A 15,121-nucleotide genomic window follows, 5' to 3' on the forward strand; every position below is an offset into this window, starting at 1 on the left:
CACACGCACTCACCCACTCTCTCACACACACTTCACTGTACACACAAAACACACCCCCATACGCACATATAGACAGACGGACATATACACACCTTTACAAACAAACACACATACACACACACATACACTTACGCACACGCACAAACACCCACCCACCTCTCTCTTTCTCTCTCTCTTTCTCTCTTATACAAACAGACACACACCCACACACACACACATGTACATGCGCACGCATGTACGCACGCACACACCCACAGACACAGAGACACACAGACACACACACACATTGACTCACACAAATCTCATACACACAAAACACACACTCATACGCACATACACTAGTGGTAAGGCGTCCGCCCCGTGATAGGGAGGTCGTGGGTTAGAACCCAGGCCGGGTCATACCTAAGACTTTAAAATTGGCAATCTAGTGGCTGCTCCGCCTGGCGTCTGGCATTATGGGGTTAGTGCATGCTAGAACTGGTTGGTCCGGTGTCAGAATAATGTGACTGGGTGAGACATGACGCCTGTGCTGCGACTTCTGCCTTTTGTGTGGCGCACGTTATATGTGGCCATTTCTGCGAAAAGGTACATTCTTGACAAATTTATCGAATTAGAGTTTTTGATTTTATTTGACAGATTGTTATATTTAGAGCGTGATGTGAGAATTTCAGACCTTGAAATTTATTTTTCACGGAGTTATGGACCTTTTTTGGAGATACCCTCAAAATTACTTAAAATGGCCAAACTTTTAAAAACAAATTTTTGCCGGGAAATAGCAAGTTGAATCATCTGCCGTTATTACTGGTATGGTTTTAGGTCAAAATGATGTTTCATTCCAGAGTTATTGCCCTTTTTGTAACGTTACCCTAATTTTTACTTGTTCGTCTTTTTCTATCATTCCCATGCAGAAGAAACAAGTCGCGTAAGGCGAAATTACTACATTTAGTCAAGCTGTGGAACTCACAGAATGAAACTGAACGCACTGCATTTTTTCACAATCACCGTAGTCCGCCGCTAGTGCAAAAGGCAGTGAAAGTGACGAGCCTGTTCAGCGCGGTAGCGGTTGCGCTGTGCTGCATAGCACACTTTACTGTACCTCTCTTCGTTTTAACTTTCTGAGCGTGTTTTTAATCCAAACATATCATATCTATATGTTTTTGGAATCAGGAACCGACAAGGAATAAGATGAAATTGTTTTTAAAACGATTTCGTAAACTTAATTTTAATCATAATTTTTATATTTTTAATTTTCAGAGCTTGTTTTTAATACGAATATAACATATTTATATGTTTTAGGAATCAGAACTTGATGAAAAATAAAATAAAAGTAAATTTAAATCGTTTTATAAAAAAATAATTTTAATTACAATTTTCAGATTTTTAATGACCAAAGTCATTAATTAATTTGTAAGCCTCCATGCTGAAATGCAATACTGAAGTCCGGCCTTTGTCGAAGATTGCTTGGCCAAAATTTCAATCAATTTGATTGAAAAATGAAGGTGTGACAGTGCCGCCTCAACTTTTACAAAAAGCCGGATATGACGTCATCAAAGACATTTATCGAAATCAAAAATCAAAAATCTGGGGATTTTATACCCAGGAACTCTCATGTAAAATTTCATCTCATGTAAAATTTCATTTCGTGTGAATCGCTCTACACACACACACGCACAGACACACACACACATACACCACGACCCTCGTCTCGATTCCCCCTCTATGTTAAAACATTTAATCAAAACTTGACTAAATGTAAAAACAATCAGCCATATGTTGTTTTTTTCTCGAATATTTCTTCTTCTTTCATACTACCTCTCCCCCCGCCATGTTCTATTCTTTCTTCACCCACGCACATACAAACACAAACTATTTGAGGCTGTCTGCTGAAAACAATACACACACACTTGTCGACTTGAAGTTGTGGTACTTCTAAATTTCATAACAAGGATTAATTGTTCAGTTTCCTTGGTAAATACAGCTTCCAGTTGCAGAAAGTAACATATGGTGCTGTGTGTCCTTGCACACGTGGGTCTGTCAGTCTGTCCATCACTTCACTGAATTGAAAATGTCATCCGTGCACTCTGCTATCGAACGTCTCCCTTTACTTTCAACAAACTGAAATGCCAATCAGGGTCGAACTTGATGTGGCCGACGATCAAGACATTTTCAAAATGGATTTGTGCTGTTCATTCACACACAAAACTGCATGCCTAAGTATTGATGCACCATGCCGAAGACTGAAGTTGCTACCCTCCTCTGTACCCCTGCCTCATTCGCAAGGTAGACGATTTGCTTCTCTGAAACAAAGGCAACCACAGAGTTGATCAACATATTATTTACTAACCACTATTTGCACAGCTCAAGTCTGGTTTTGGGTACCTGTCCACTTGCCATTTCTAAGCTGGTATGGTATGGTGACATTATCGAAAATGTAGTGTGTGTGTGTGTGTGTGTGTGTGTGTGTGTGTGTGTGTGTGTGTGTGTGTGTGTGTGTGTGTGTGTGTGTCTGTCTGTGTCTGTCTGTGTGTGTGTGTGTGTCTGTGTGTGTGCTTCTTTGTTGGAGAAAACAGCACATAAACACAAATATAACTGTATTGCTCCCCCCTTTTTTTAAAGTACTGACAAATTGTAAAGTATTAATATGTCTTTACCTACTGAGCAAAGTCCCAAACCATGCTGATTTCCTTGGAACTGGAACCGGCTCGACATTGCTGTTGCCCCATTCTGTCGAAGACCTGCTTTGTGGCCAGGCACTTCTGTCTTTTGTTGTTGCACTGTCCGGTGAATTGCTGGACTTGTTTGCTGTTCCACGCCAGCAAACTGAGAGAAAGAGAGTAACATTGGTTAAATAAAAAAAAAGAGGAGTTTAAAAACATACTACACGTACACACATACCAATACCACCATCATCATCATCATCATCATCATCATCATCATCAAAATCATCATTGTCATTATCATCTCTCTTCCTCTATCTACCCCTCTTTCTCTCTCTCTCTCTCTCTCTCTCTCTCTCTCTCTCTCTCTCTCACACACACACACACACACACACACACATACACACACACACATACAGAAACCCTCACACAACACACACACACAAGCTGCGCGCGCGCGCACACACACACACAAAACACACACTGCAGTCTATATGGTAACTTACCTGAAATTGTAGCCTGTCATAGATCTAAGTGGAGACAGCAAACGGTAAGAGCAACAGGTTCTCATTTACGATGTCCGGGCATTCAAACGATCAGGAAGAGGAAGACCTTGCTTCGCAATAGGCCTATGCTTTTGGAGAACTCTTTAAAGGCACAGTAAGCCTCCCGTAAACCATCACAGAGCTCCCCGAGCGTCTACATATAGTACAAGCATACTTCCATTTGAACGCTCACCGAACGGGAACATCCTGGCTGCTTTCTGTCGAGCGTGAGAAATTTTCAAAGAATTTATTTTCGTGGACTTGGCCTCAACAGCAATGGCGCCTCGTTTTGGTGCTGGACGGCTGTCACGTATGAATACCGGAATTCACGCCCGGACAGTAAGCCTCCCCTAAACCATCACAGATACTGTCAGGCTTTTACACACAGTACAAACACCCTTCCATTTGAACGCTCACCAAACGGGAACATCCTAGGTGCCCTACGTAAAGAGCGAGCAATTTTTAAAGAATTAATTTTGCAGATTGTCTTGAACACTTTTTGGACCCATCCTGAACTCAGGTCAAACATGAGTTACTTCCCTTCGGGTCTCATTCTATCGATGTAAATTGGCGATAGCCGTGAATCGATGATTATCAAAATGTTTTTGGACCGTGGTGCGTTTTTGCGCTAAACCTAACTTTTAAAATCTAAATAATAAATTGACAGCTTGTTACACAAACATTCTTTAATCATAAAAGAATTCTTTTTTCATCAAGACAAGATCAGTACAATTCGAAGTTGTGAAAGTTTGAAAAAAGAAAAGCCCGGAAGCAGGGTCACGCAAGGGTCGTAGCAGACGACGCCGGTTTATCAGTGCATATCGCCGTTCCTCTCAACAGTCAAAAGCCATCGCTAGAGTTCTTGTGAACCACAGCCGTTTGTTTCGTGCATAAAAACGTGCTGTTGTAAATAGTCGCATTCAAATAACTAACTGACGACTACATTGTGAAAAAGGGAACCTGGATTACACGGGTTCACGATGGCTCAGGGATAAGATAAATCACGCAAAAATAAATTCTTTGAAAATTGTTCGCTCTTTACGGAGGGCACCTAGGATGTTCTCAATCGGTGAGTGTTTAAATGAAAGGGTGTTTGTACTGTGTGTAAAAGCCTGACCGTATCTGTGATGGTTTACGGGAGGCTTACTGTGCCGTTAACCGATTAGTAGTGTGCGTTGTCATCATGAACCTTTACAACACCATCGTGATCAAAGTAGATCTGCTTCGACTTCGGAGTCACAAAATAATGTCCGGGCGAAGTGCAACAAAATTATTCTGAATTAACAGCATTGACCTCGTCAACAAAATCGTTGTCTTATCCCAAAGTGACTTCTGTCAGCAGAACATTCCGTGTTCAACTGAGAAGACTGACTTGCCCTTCCACTATCAGAATTCACAGCTGCAAAGAACAGAATGCCCCAGTCAGTAACCACTGATCTAAATATCAGTAACTTTAGCAAGGGAAGCAACTAAAGATGTAAACGGGGAGTAACTGTTCTTCATCGGGCAACTGCATTTGTCGTCTGCTTTTTCGTACAGTGCTACGGTCGCGTGAAAGTCAGATCTACCTGAACTATGCGTATAGATCTGTCTAGTGAAATGTAGCTGTGTGATGATTTGGCTACATCACTTTGCTGAATGTGCTTCCAGATGAAAGTTTATATTAAGCTTACTGTCAAACATTAAAAAATAAATAGGTAAGTTGTTTTTAACTTGACCAAAACTAGCGACGAAAATTTTTTTCTGGAAGCACAACAAAACACTCTGTCGGCATTTTCGGCATCATCGCAGTCAACTTGTCATCGGTTCGATGTGTTTTTCCTGAGGAGGAATGAACATAAACATTTGTAGAAGTTTGTAATGTTGATCCCAAGACTATTTTCCATTACTTTAAATTGCTGTTCATTGTACTATCGCTGATAATTCATTGAACATTTTAGAAATTCAACTTGAAGTGGGCATCAGTCAGCACAGCAAAGTTTGTTTACATTTTGCTCTAACTTTGACCCCGCGTTTCTCCAATCAGAGGCTTAGCTCAACAAGGTCCCTTTTCGCAGAAATGGCCACATGATATGAGCTTGCGGTGATCATCCTTTTTTGAGGATGAAAGTCGCTTGTTCATTTCAATGCTTGTTATTCTCTCAGGTGCCAGGAGAAAAGGTTCCGTACAACTCTCGCTTACTCTATTACACATGTCGTATGCATTAAGAGCGATTACTTCCCTTTGGTTATTTGATATCTTGTTTACTGTTTAACTACACCCATTTGCTCTTTGTAAATGAAGGATATTTTTCAGATTGATTATTTCTGCCTCCATACTGATCTTTATAATATATATATGACACATTGGCGAGCAGATTCCATGATCATGCTAAAAATGTAGGAAGTCATGATTATGATGTTTAGGTTTTAGAATCGTGTATGCCTTGCAGTTCAAATTCATGTCTGCCTTCCTGTTCAATTGTTTAAAAATCAAGACAATCCCTGAGACACATTTTCCAACCACATGTCACACAGCAGTTCTGCTTGAAACATCAGAATCGAATAGTATACCAAACAGGCCTTTATGCGGTTTAGCACTTGACTACTGCTGCTTCAATACCACTTGTGCAGAAAAAAATTAGAGATACAGTGGAGCCCTTCTTTTAAGATATTACAAACTCAATTAAAGATCAAAACTTGACTAAATGTAAAAAGCAATATGTGTTAGAATGGAGGTTATAAACAGAAATCTGAGAAAGTAATGTCTTAAAAGACAAATGTTTAGAAAAAAAGGCGGGGGGGGGGGGGGGGGTGGCAAACTTAGGTTTTAGTGTTAAATGCATGGGTAAACTGGGCATTCATTCCAAGTACCTAAAGATGTGTAACTGGCACTTTTGCTCATCATTAGTACTGGAACACATTTTTACACAGTGCCACTTGTCAGTGTCTCAGAATGCCAACAATCTGGAAAGCCTATGCCTACAAGTATCCCCCCCACCACACACACACACCTTTTACTCACACCTGCACCCCATTACATAGATGAATAGATTACAAATACTATTCTTTTACTTTTTATTTTCACACTTTTTCTTGCATTTGGTTCATGTTTATTATTTGAAGTTTGATTCTGAATCAAGCGTCTTTAGTGATGGGTGGTTTTCTGTGTATGCTCCAGGACTTCAAGGCACTGGTGCTTGATGACAGCAGGCTCCCACTGGCCCACACACAGAGAAGAGATTGGAGGTGCCCTCGCCCTGGAAGAAGAAGAGGATGGAAATATCAATAAAACAAAACGATACGCAACATTCACACAGCTTACATTGTGGACATACATATTTGGCTATTTGGGTGAAGGTGTAAGAGTCGCCATGTGCAGTTGCTGTGTATGGGTCATAGGAATGACAATTTAGATCCAACTGGCCAGTACATTGACTTTCGTCCTACTCCTAGTCGCCTGTATTGAAGTACATTGTGGTGTTATATGAAGTACATTTCGTTGGGGGTTGGTGTAACCATACTCTGTATTTAGCATCGTTCTGAATTTGTGTATGTTTTATCTCTCAAAGCACATTGTTTTTTGCTTTGTTTATGTACCATAAACTACCTTTTCAGCGCCTGCAAAAACCTAGTTAACGCCCATCCTCCAACATTTGGATCAGTGTCGTCAACATATGTTGTGTGTTTTGTGTGTGTGTGTGTGTGTGTGTTTTTTAAATGATGTACACAGTTCTGCACCCTGTAGTGACATTGTCATTCTAGGGAATGCTGAAAGACAACTATAATGTTTATTTAATACTCTGGTCACTGGAGTATCTGGATAGCCATGTGAAAAGAAGATGGAGATGAGAGAGCGTCTTCGGAAGTTGAAGAGGTCTGATTTTAGTGATATAAGGGAGCATGTGAAACGACCAGTGTTTGGTTACGCCATTTCCTATGGATTGGATCAGTATCAATGACTGACTGACTGACTATTCACTTTGTGGTTTTTAGGATGTGTGTTCATTCACTCTCAGTGAATTTTTTGTTGGGTTTTTAGTGTTTTTACACCCCCGGTATAGGGGTGTGTATAGGTTTCGGTCGATGTGTTTGTTTGTTTGTTTGTTTGTGTGTTTGTTTGTATGTTTGTGTGTTTGTTTGTGTTCGCAAGTAGATCTCAAGAATGAACGGACCGATCGTCACCAAACTTGGTGAACAGGTTCGATACATTCCTGAGACGGTCCTTACAAAAATTGGGACCAGTCAAACACACGGTTAGGGAGTTATTGGTGGATTTTGGTTTTTTGGGGGGATCAACTACAGTTCAAGAATGAACGGACCGATCGTCACCAAACTTGGTGAACAGGTTCGATACATTCCTGAGACGGTCCTTACAAAAATTGGGACCAGTCAAACACACGGTTAGGGAGTTTTTGGTGGATTTTGGTTTTTTGGGGGGATCAACTACAGTTCAAGAATGAACGGACCGATCGTCACCAAACTTGGTGAACAGGTTCGATACATTCCTGAGACGGTCCTTACAAAAATTGGGACCAGTCAAACACACGGTTAGGGAGTTATTGGTGGATTTTGGTTTTTTGGAGGGATCAACTACGCATAACTCTTCCTTATCTTCTCCATGTTTTCAGCGTTTACCTCCCTTCCTTCGAATGGTGCACTACGATATGAGAGGCATCTTCGGATATTCCCGGCGTTCTCTTATTATTTTTAGAAGGTCATCGCAGTGTCCAGAACGCTTTCCTTGGACCCGTAAGTTGTCCTCACTGTAAAAGTGCAAAGGTCGAATCAATTTATAGCCACGCGAAAAATACACTCTCATCTATCTCTATATATTTATACAATAGATATATATATATATATATGGCTTCTCTGTGTGTGTGTGTGTGTGTTTGAGTGTGTCTGTAGAAAACACCTGTGTATTGCACAGTTCTGTTTGTGATGTGGTACCTAGGGCGTCGTCGACAAGTATGGGACTCGACATGATATGATCAGGAATGGCATTATGGCCCCTGAATCATGTTCGTGCTGTTCCCATGCATTCCACGAGTCTGGAAGGGACCTAAGCTTGACGGGTCCATGGTTCGAAGCCGGCGTACAGTGCGCCACTCAAGCCGGGTATTCGGCTCTATTTAATCCACACGTGCTGAGCATGTTTTATATTATATAGATGAGACGGTTTTTGCAAAAAATGCGGTCAGTAGGTGTTACAGAAAGAGTTATATTGATTTGTCTTTTTCTCCGCCTGTCTCTTTGTCCACTCAATCAACTTATTTTAACCACACTTGTTAGCAGTGCCTTCTCAGTTGGTGGCAGTGAGAATGGTAAGGACGGGGGTGTTTTTCCTATCTCGGAGGAATTTCTTGTTATGCCAAGATTCCGAGGTGGAATAACAGAACTATTTGTGCACGTTAATCGATATAAGAGATACGATGCGGATATGTTGTTATGCCCATTGTGCAGGGAAAGTAAGGAAGATGAGTTTTATTTTGTGCTTTGTTGCCCCGCACTTCGTGATTTGCGATGCCAGTTTATTCCTGCTAAGTTTTATAGAAACCCAAGTTTACACAAGTTTTCTATGCTTATGGCATCTGTGAATGAAGGTATTGTTCGAAAGTTGTCAGCTTATGTGTACAAAGCATTTCGGCTACGTAGTGTTGTTATGTCTTAGTTCATGTAAGCCTACGGTATATTTTATTTGAAATGTAATGTCTTAGTAGTTCGTGTATGATTTATTTCATTTGATGTGTGTGCAAATGTCATTATGTCATTGTATTATATGTTCACCCCCGTCATAAGGGGCTACGGCCTAAATGAGTAAACAATCCAATCCAATCCCTCTCTCTCTCTCTCTCTCTCTCTCTCTCTCTCTCTCTCTCTTTCTCTCTCTCTCAGGCTCTCTCTCTCAGGCTCTCTCTCTCTCTCTCTCTCTCTCTCTCTCTCTCTCTCTCTCTCTCTCTCTCTCTCTCTACCCTCTGGACTGGTTTGAGGCTGTAGTGTGTATACAGTGTGTGTTTTCACTGTTCCGGTAGAATAGATCTACACGCAGTTCGACGCTACAACTTTTACTGATTTTCCAACATTTAACGAGAGAAAACTGAATTGAAGAAACAATCCTCACCTGCTCTCTTCCTTGGGAAATTTGAACATCCTGAAGCCTTTGGCATGTGCGTTTGAGCAATCAATTGATTCTTTCTTTAATTGGTGTTTAAAGATATAGTGTCCGCGCCGCCATTTTGGAGAGTTTTTTGTCGAATTCGGCCGATTTGAAGATTTTGGGGAATCTAGTGTACCTTAATTAAGACGCACCTGGCCCGGTTTGCTCAATAAAGCACCACAAGTATGCTAAATGATTAAATCAAAATGAGTTTTTTGACGTCTGCTCTCCACCATTTGAAGATTAAAATTGGCCGTCATAGACTGGTTTTCGTCGCGAGCGCGTGCCGTTAGCATGATGACTCAAAACAATGGCGGATGGGATAGTCGCTCAGTGGGACAAGCCCGCAAGTTTCAGTAAGAAATCGACTCCATGTGGTTCAAAAAGCAGCTGACTGACTCTGAACGACACAGAATCACGAGAAAGACACGCTCGGCGCACGAAATGCAAAGTTTTCATCAGCAAGCAGACGGAAAGCTGGATTCAACAGAGTGTTTTACCGTTCAGGATGCTAGCGACGTAACCTACAGATACAGATTATGTATACTTTGGAAAGACCTGGACACATTTTGCTGCCGTGTTGTATGTGTTTCTGCTGGTGTGTAGTGCGAATGAAGGATCAATCAAGCGGCCGAATGTGTCCAGTTTTCCTGTTTTTGTTTGAACACGGACACAGTGTCAGTGTGTGTGTTTTTTGCAACTACGGTGCGTGTGTGTCTGTGCACTGCACAGGAGCTTGTATCAAAACGCCGGTCGATCATCGTAGTAAGGGTAAGCATGCAGAAGTAAATAATGATCGACCGGCGGTTGAATACAAGCTCCTGTGGTGCATATATGAGACAGAGACTGACAGAGTAGCCAGTCTGTGAGTAATCCCCCTGTAGGATCCGGTCCGGTCCCCCCTCTGAAGTAGTCCCCCGGGGGACTACTTCGTGGCAAAAACTGCTCAATAATGGTCCCCCCTTAGACATCCAGCCTCGTTTTTCTTGTTACAATGTTAGTAATGTTACCAGCAATTTCAGAGAAAAGAAAGGAAAGAATCAGAGACTGGTTTCATTTCTTCTTATCAGTATTCATTTTATTTCATGTGATTTTTCTTTTGAACGGCATTATAAATCAGATCTATTTTTATTTTCTGCAAAATATAGTCAAACAAAGAGATTGCTGTCTGTGCACTACATAATACCGGACAAAAATATAGATTGAAAATGGCTTGAATGCCTAAGAAAAACGAGGCAGGATGTCTAAGGGGGGACCATAAAAGAGCAGTTTTTGCCACGAATTGGTCCCCCGGGGGACTACTTCAGAGGGGGGACCGGACCGGATCCTACACCCCTAAAAAAATTGAGATGGAAAAAAGTAGGGTCAGTCAGCACACGTGATACTGATATTTTATCACTTTATGGGCAGTTGTTTCTTTGCAGTCTTTGGAGGTTGTGCAACAGAACATGTTATTTAAGGTTGTACCATGTAAAATTGGACCATGTAAGATTGGACCATGCGTGACCCAACATGTTTTAAAATCGTCACCACGAGTTTTCGTCACACTCAACAATGAGACATTGCTTAAAGCCTGATAACAAACATCACTATGTTTCTTGGCTCGCTCACTTTCTCTGTTCACTCATCCAAAAGACTTTGCCATTTTTTTGGACAAAATCATCAGGCTCAAACAGGCGATGCAAAAGTCCCACGCTTTGAAGTAAGTTACTGAGTTTACTTCAAAGTGTGGGAAGATTCCCCCCACACTTTGAAGTAAAAAATGGGTTCACAGTCGTGCCGCGTCTGCTATCCAGTTCGCAGTAGGATTAGAAAATAAATATATATACCAAACCGATGTCAAATACGAGCTGATTTGGTGAAATAAAGCACATTTCTACTTGCGAAACCCATCGAACAGCCATTAGGCTACGCGAGAGAGTTCTCGTGATTGTTTTAATTAAAAAAAAACTCATTCATAAAAACTAGAGACTATGTTTCTGGTCAAATCTGCCGTATCATTCGCTTGTCGGAAAGACAATCGGCCTACGCGCATCTCTCAAATATGACCTTCTCTTGTCTACTGTCTCGGAAGATTTATTCTACTCCCAAATAGCACTTCTTTGCACCTCTTATGACTCCTTCGTCCTCTAGAATCCCGTACCCACACCAAATACGAGCTGATTTGGTGAAATAAAGCACATTTCTACTTGCAAAACCCATCGAACAGCCATTTCCGGTGCTCGATCGCGGACATTTTCAGCTTTGAAGGCTATTTACGGGCAAATATCAATCGCTCCCTGACTTTTTATGCATCGAGAAACAAATTTAGTCATCGCTGAATCAGTAGCTTACCTTAAATCCCCACATAAATCAAACAATACCTAGAAAACAGACAAAACTTGCCTTCACACGTGTCATGAGCGGCCTTCGGCTTCTGTTCGGCCTTTGACCGGTTATCCCCCGTGATGTATAAGATTTATTTCTCCTCTACTTTATCTCATTTTGGCATGCCAAGTCTGGAACTGATAGTGGCAAATACGGTCGGTGATCGATTAGGGTAGACATAACAATCTCGTTTGATTGACACGGCCGTCGCGGGGTTATAAAGTTAGGATAACAGCTTGCAGCTTCAAACGTTAGTATTATCATGATTTATATTTTGATTGTAAACGTTTTGATGAGTGATGATTATGATGATGCTGATGACGATGATGATAATGATGATGATGATGATGATGATGATGATGATGGCTATTGTTGTTGTTCTTGTACACCATTTTGAATGAGTAAAGGTCAAAGAGGGTAGACAGAGAGAGAGAGAGAGAGAGAGAGAGAGAGAGAGAGAGAGAGAGAGAGAGAGAGAGAGAGAGAGAGAGAGAGAGAGAGAGAGAGATTGGATTGGATTGGATTGTTTACTCATTTAGGCCATAGCCCCTTATGACGGGGGTGAACATATAAACAATGACATAATGACATTTGCACACAAATCAAATGAAATAAATCATACACGAACTAAGACATTACATTTCAAATAAAATATACCGTAGGCTTACATGAACTAAGACATAACAACACTACGTAGCCGAAATGCTTTGTACACATAAGCTGACAACTTTCGAACAATACCTTCATTCACAGATGCCATAAGCATAGAAAACTTGTGTAAACTTGGGTTTCTATAAAACTTAGCAGGAATAAACTGGCATCGCAAATCACGAAGTGCGGGGCAACAAAGCACAAAATAAAACTCATCTTCCTTACTTTCCCTGCACAATGGGCATAACAACATATCCGCATCGTATCTCTTATATCGATTAACGTGCACAAATAGTTCTGTTATTCCACCTCGGAATCTTGCCATAATAAGAGAGAGAGAGAGAGAGAGAGAGAGAGAGAGAGAGAGAGAGAGAGAGAGAGAGAGAGAGAGAGAGAGAGAGTGAGAGAGCTTTCTGAGCAACTGAGAAAGAAGCAACTGAAAAGAAATAAGAAAATCATCAATCGATCAAGATTCTTTAAAGTCAGCTTGTCACAAGAATCTGGTTTAAGTTGCTGTATTTTACAGTTTTCCTAACATGATAACTTCTTAGCTCCGTGTAATTGACAACCCATTTCAGTTTCGATGTGCTGGGACGACACCAAATTGACTAAATGCCTTAGTTACCGATTTAACCGGGAACTATTTCGTTAAACGATTTATTCCTGACATATTTTCTCAGGCTTAACTAACCATGTATTCAGTATGTATTTGTATTTGATTAAAACACACAAAAATAACGACGGTTAGTTCGTGAAAAGATACTGACTTGAATCATGTTTGCATAACTACAGCGATGCAGCGAATATTGCCTAAGAAAATTTGATTTAATTTTAATTTATACCATTTTCTGCGGTGTTTTTATGGTCATTTAAAAAGGATGTTCACAAACAAACATATTTTTTCATCCAGTTACTTTTTGCAGCACTGTCAGCCGGACAGAACAGACAGTATGTTGATATAAACGTGATATAAACACAGCCGAGAGCAGCCGCTATACGCGAGCTACCTTGTGCGGCAGGGTGTGGCTCTTTTCCCGCGCTGGGCTGGCCGGTCTCAGTTTTGCACCGCAGCGCAAAGAAGGATGACGCGTCTCTGTATACTCTATAGTCTCTGGTAGTATTCCTACAATGCAAAGACATTGCTGTGTTTTCTCAAGAGTATGTCATACATTGCACATCAATCAAACTGGGCTTATAGCATGCATAAATCAAACACAAAGACGTCTTTCTCTTTTTGTTCTGGACTTTAGCCCTTTAGCTGTTCTGGGCTGAAATGAGATGGACTGTAGCCTTCAATACATAGTGCAATGAATAAAGTGAATGCTGATGCCCAAGTACGGAGATCTAAAGCAGACATAGATTTTCTATTGATGCAAAAAGCGAGAAGAGTGTTGGGTTTAATGCGTGAATATGCCAGAGTGCAAAATATAACGAGAAAACAGACGAAAATGGTCCTAAAAAGTAAACAATCTTGACCATAGCCATCCAAATCTGGTCCGCATCCGGACTTTAGCTCCCGACTGACGGTTTCATTGCAAGTTTTTGCCACAAATACAGCATCAGCCATCATAAAATTATAGCAGACGTTACCTGACATCTGTCTACAAACGCTCGGGTGCAGCACAGGGTGTAAAACGGGGTTTACTTTGAGAAAACAGGAAAAAACTTACCAAGCGTCTGCCCGTGCGTGCTCCCGGAAGTGAATCTTGACCGATTTTGCCCTAGCCTACTCTATACGGTGTGTACCTTGTGCGGCAGGGAGTGGCTCTTTTCCCGCGCTGCGCTGGCCGGTCTCAGTTTCGCACCGCAGCGCAAAGAAGGATGACGTATACTCTATAGTCTCTGTTTCCGCTTCGCCGTATCTCTTGCGGATCAGTGACAGGCGGAGCTGTTAAACGCTGCTTGCGAAGGGAGCAGGCGAGAGTGTTTTGACAACATCCGTAAACCAGGCAAGCGAGCTCCTAATGCAGAATTCGGCTCCACTGTTTTGATATGTGAGGATCTAGGACAGCTTGCAAATCCGTTTTTAGGGGGGTGCAGCAATTTGCGGACGTCCGTCACTGTATTGCAGCAATTTGCGGACCAAAGACACAATCATACACACAATCAATCTTCCTCGAAACGGATACATAGTTCCTGCACAAGTGTATCATCTTACAAGCTATCGGCACCCATCCTAGTCTCTGTGAACGCTTTTTTTTGTTTAACCGATTGAAAATCTTTACATATTGAACCATACTTCTTCTTCTTCTTCTTCTTCTTCTTCAGCGTTCCAGAATTGTGTGGTTACGTGTGAGCTCGTTCACCCATTTGGGTTCCCCACACTATACTCTGAGAGCATAGTCAGCTCACTCCGCTTTCGTTGAGTAGGCATGCTGGGTATTTTCGTGTTTCCATAACCCACCGAACTCCGACATGGATTACAGGATCTTTTCCGTGCGCACTTGGTCTTGTGCTTGCGTGTACACACGAAGGGGGTTTAGTCACTAGCAGGTCTGCACATAAGTTGACCTGGGAGATCGGAAAAATCTCCACTCTTAACCCACCAGGCGACAGCGACCGGGATTCACACTCACAACCTCCCGATTAGGAAGCCGACGTCTTACCACCACGCCACTGCGCCCGTCATCCAACCATACAAAAACACCTTAACATGTTCCAACTCAACAGGCAGGGACAAATACGAAAGTTTCCCACGAAGGGAAGGGCTCTAGAACCGACAAGTGGATAACAGACCCTCATGTTTTCTCTTTTTACATTAATTC

This window comes from Littorina saxatilis, unplaced genomic scaffold (assembly GCF_037325665.1).
Source record: "Littorina saxatilis isolate snail1 unplaced genomic scaffold, US_GU_Lsax_2.0 scaffold_539, whole genome shotgun sequence".
Lineage (NCBI taxonomy): Eukaryota > Metazoa > Mollusca > Gastropoda > Littorinimorpha > Littorinidae > Littorina > Littorina saxatilis.